The sequence below is a fragment of the Triticum urartu genome, chromosome 4 (assembly GCF_003073215.2).
Source record: "Triticum urartu cultivar G1812 chromosome 4, Tu2.1, whole genome shotgun sequence".
In the NCBI taxonomy this organism is placed as follows: Eukaryota; Viridiplantae; Streptophyta; class Magnoliopsida; order Poales; family Poaceae; genus Triticum; species Triticum urartu.
This window is the reverse complement of record NC_053025.1, coordinates 566850464-566855172: the sequence shown is the minus strand read 5'-3', so window position 1 is coordinate 566855172 and position 4709 is coordinate 566850464. Positions and strand designations below refer to the sequence as shown.

The window sequence follows — 4709 nt, the reverse complement described above, 5'->3', positions numbered from 1 at the left end:
CCAACAACTCGCTATTTATTTTTGGTTGTTTCAAATATTTTCATCCAAAGCGTGCTTCTTGGGTAAAAGATACTTCGAAGGTTCTAGTAAAGATTGGAGAAGGATTATTGCCTATAAATTCCATGGAAGGTGCTTTGTGACAATGCTCAATCAGTGTTCCTCCTAAAATGCCTGGCTCTGCTGAACCACCGGTGTGGAGAGCTGTTGAGGACCGCGTGGACTGATCCTTCCCCGGGATGCGTGATGAAGAGGGATGCCAGACCCTGATGTCCAACACTTATTTCCAGCGTGCCTAAGTGCTTGGCTGTTGTTATTCCTAAGTTGTTGATTCTTTTCATTTGTGTTCTGGGTGTAATGTTTTAGGGAAAGTTTTCCAAAACTATCGAAACTTTCCAATGGTTGGGAAGCATTATCCGATAGTTCCCAGAATACTCAGAAGGACCTATATTGAATTGCTCAAAGTTTTATTTTTTAAATATGATCCACATTAGGATTTAAAAAATCAAAGTTTTCAAAGTTACAGTGAGGCGACTAGGCTTGGGGATTGCCTCTACATCGCTTAAGGCGCAAATTGGTGGATCAGTGCTCATGCGCATGCTCGGTTAGGCCGCCCATTAGCACCCTCGACCAGTCGTTCACTCGCCTGCTAGCTACTTGTTTAGGGGGGAAACTAACACCTCTGTTTTTATGGATTAAAAAAATCATACTTAAAAAATGTTCGTGGATTGAAAAAATATGGATTTGAAAAGAAAATCATGAATTTGAAAAATATATCACAAAATTAAAAGTATTGATGAATTTGAGAAAAATGTTCATGAATTTGAAGAAACTTTGCAAAAGAAGGGAATAAAAAGTAAACCTGCTTCAACATGCAAACATGCACGAGAATTTCCCCTCTACATGCTATTTATGTTTAATAAATATTTCAAAACTATAAAATAATCAAACACTATAAATTATATGTATTTTAAGTTTTAGCTCTCATAGTATTACATCAAATATTCATGTCCGTACAATCAAATATCACTGAAATATATTGCAAAGTACTCCCACAACAAGTGCAGGCCGACAGGCCTGAATTTCTAATCTTTTCATCAAGATGAAAACACACACAAGCAGTAATAAAACATTCAGTACACCTTGTTCACTGAATGATACAATACTTGGCTGTAACATTGAAGGGCAATTCGCTCCATGAATGATTCAACATTCAGGGGAACAGTATATGCCAATGGGGTGCCATACCCACCAAAGTATTAATTTAATTCAAACCAAAACATGATTTTTTTTTATTCTGCACGCAAAATACACCAAGAACTTAAGATAATAGGAACCCCGCAATTATTTCATATTGTTCATGCACCAATATTGGAAAGGATCATCGAGGCAGTTGACAAGTGGCCGTATGCAGGATGCTGCAGCCCAGACTTACGCAATAATGGTGTTCTGCTTGAGAAGACCAGGTTAATCCTGAGAAGAAGAATTTGTTAATACTTTCATATTGACTAATCATAAAAATAAATGTAGGACCATCGAAATTTTTCTCTGCATATTCCATGGGAAGGATTTACATATACTCCCTCCGTCCCAAAATAAGTGTCGCTGATTCAGTACAAAGTTGTACTAAATCAACGGCACTTATTTTGGTACAGAGGAAGTACATTGGAAAATTTCTCTTAAGTTTATCACACATCTGTTGCAGAGAAGTTTCAGTATCGCTAAATTTTTTCTATTGAACGGGAACCATGGACATACTGAGCAAAGGTTCTAGTGAAGTTTCAATTAATGATGTTTGGCGGTATTTCCGTTACCCTGAAGGAAGCAATTTTTTGTGTGGATATTCTCTACCTTAGATCCTAAGCTACTTGATTTATTTATTACTCCCTCTGTTTAAAAATGCAAGACGTTTTTTTGGTTTAGATCGAGACTAAAAAACATCTTACATTTTGTTACAGAGACAGTACAAGATTTGCTGTTATAACAAAATGTGCTGTAAAAAACTGTAGATACTAACTAGTTGGTGAGTGACTTACATTTCCTTGTCACAGGCTGATCTTCTATAGAATCCCACACCGGGATCTCCTTAATCCCAGAATATTCATTAAGCAACACAAGGAACTCTTCAATGATATGGAGAAAACTTAAGACTTTGGAGGGATGTAAGAAACTCAAGGCCAGCTGGAACACCCTTCAATTTTCTCAGGTTCACTAGCTGCAAAATATGGAGGCTTTCCATGGCACCTTTCTTTATCTTTAGCTTACTTAGAGAAGGCAAGTCACTCAGTTTCAGAGACTTCAAATTGGGGAACCATCCCTTGTTGAATGTTAATATTTTCCCGACGAATGCTTCTGTAAGATGCAGCTCTGTCAGGTTATCCAATCCCGAGATGGATGGGAGGGGATCTTCTGGCAGACACGACCAAACAAGATATAGTCCACATAGCTTCTTCCCTCCTTTCTGGAAAAGAGGAGACTGAAATGTCACTTCTGCCAATCTCCCTCTCAGAATGAGTTTCTGAAGGTTGAGGGGTGGGGTTTTCAGCTCATTCAACTGAAGAATTTGATCCTTGTCACTCATGGTAATATGTAATTGATTCAAGAGTTGCATCTTCAAGATGGACCTGCAAAAAAGCGCACAGTGGGTTTCCTTCTGGTTACTTATCCTCAAGCTCCTTAGTTGCTTTAGCTCCCCCAGCTCTTTAATAGAATCTTCTCGTGCTTCAATTGTATTCAGCGTCTGCAAACTTGTCAATTTTGATAGACCCTTCTGGATGCGCATACCATGGCGACATATAAAAGATTGATGTGACCGATCTACAATTCTCTCAACAAGTAAGTGCCTCAAGTTCTTCAGCTTGACAATCCCATGAGGCAATTCTTGTATCACACTGTTGAAAATATCCAATGTCAACAAGTTGGAGAGCTTCTCAATAGACTTCGGGAGGATCTTCACCTTTGAATCGCGCAGATTAAAAAGATCTCCAACAGCACTTGGCACTTCCTCGATGGTCAAGCCACATAGTTCTAGGACTACGATGTACTTAGAGTTAACTGCTACAGAATCAAGTATTCTGGATGATGGCATGGCCTTATGAAATATGATGCAAGATCTAAGACGAGGTAGCTGTAAATGTGGCAAAATATCATTGCTGCATTTAGATACAACCAAGCGACGAGTGTTTGTGTCCAGAATACCATGATTCCCATACTCATATGCAAGACCAAAACTTTCTTTCTGGGATAAATCAATTGCCAACTCACGAACAATGTCATGCATTTTGCAGGATCTTATTCTGCCAAATGAGTTGCATTCCGCAGGCTGCAGCATATTTCTGTGGACAAGCTCGTTCAAATAGCCTTCTGCCACTTCTTCCAATGTACTACTATGACCCCTTTCCTCAATGAACCCCTCTGCAATCCATAGTCTGATGAGTAACTTCCTGTGAAGAATGTAGTCCTCCGGAAACAAGGAACAGTACAGAAAACAACTCTTCAGGTATGTAGGAAGGTATATGAAGCTCAAATACAAAGTATTCCTCACATCATCAAGCCCCGGGTTATGCGCCAGCTCCCAACCTAGCTGGTCATGGATTCGTTTCCATTCTCTTGGATTCTTCTCGCGCACAAACAAGAGACTTCCAACTGACACAATAGCAAGAGGCAAGCCTTTACACACTTGGCCACTATCTGCTCTGAGTGGCCCTTCAGCTCCGTAGGGCATTCATAATCTTCCTCCCTCCGAAAAGCTTTCCTACGGAAGAGTAACCATGCCTTGTCATCTGGCAAGCATTCACTTTTTAGTGCACGTCCTTTGGACGCCAGCCGAGCTATATCGTCATTGCGCGTCGTAATGACTATTCTGCTTCCTTTAGTATTTGGGGCAAGTATTTGGGCAAGTTCTCCTAACAATCAGGTATCTCTTTTGCTCTAGAAACTTGCTGAGTTTACCTTTTATATTGATCAAGTCCATTGTAGTGATCTCGGTGGGAGCAGTTTCCCCATCACGATGAAGTTCCTTAAATAGTTTCCTCAAGAGCTCTATTGGCGAATATGTTTGTGAGACAGATACCCATGCATGGCAGTCATACTTTTCTCTCTTCTCATTATACACATTTGCAGCTAACCAAAAATCTCCTCGCTTTTTCTTCATTGCTTCGATGATCTAGTTTACAATGTGGGATTACATAGGTATAAATAGCAGCTAAACTACCAATATCTAGTTCAAGTATACACATTTGAAGCTAACCAAAAATCTCCGATCTGTTTTTTCCGATCGCAAGTTATGCGAGTCGCCACGGGACGTTCTGCCAAGTTGAAGCTAGCCTCTAGTTCAAGTATACATACGGCAAGACACGCACGTACTGTGGCTAGGCACGAAATCAATCAAGCTAGCTTTGCATGTATATGTGCTGCATCTGGGTGAATCGAGCTAGCGTTCTAAAGCCAACAAGGACGGGATCAGATGTGGAACTGCAAGAACTGGATGGAAAGAGAAACTAAAATCATGATTATGATTTACAGTTAAGAGTCACACACTTGAATTTTGTACTTGTGTTTTTTACAGGAGTGTTATTCTCTCAATTAGGGTAGTGTGTATTTGTTTATTTGGGTTAGATATGAGAGACGAGTAAAATTATATTTGTTTATTTATGTCTCTTAAAAGGCTGCTAGTCCCACATGTAGGTAGAAGTACATTTTGTTTATTTGGT

At 39.7% G+C, this 4709-nt stretch overlaps 1 pseudogene; it reads right to left on the bottom strand.

Moving 5' to 3' along the window:
- Positions 1-2013: 2013 nt before the first annotated feature.
- Positions 2014-4150, bottom strand: LOC125554866 (annotated as a pseudogene).
- Between the last annotated feature and the right edge of the window lie 559 nt (positions 4151-4709).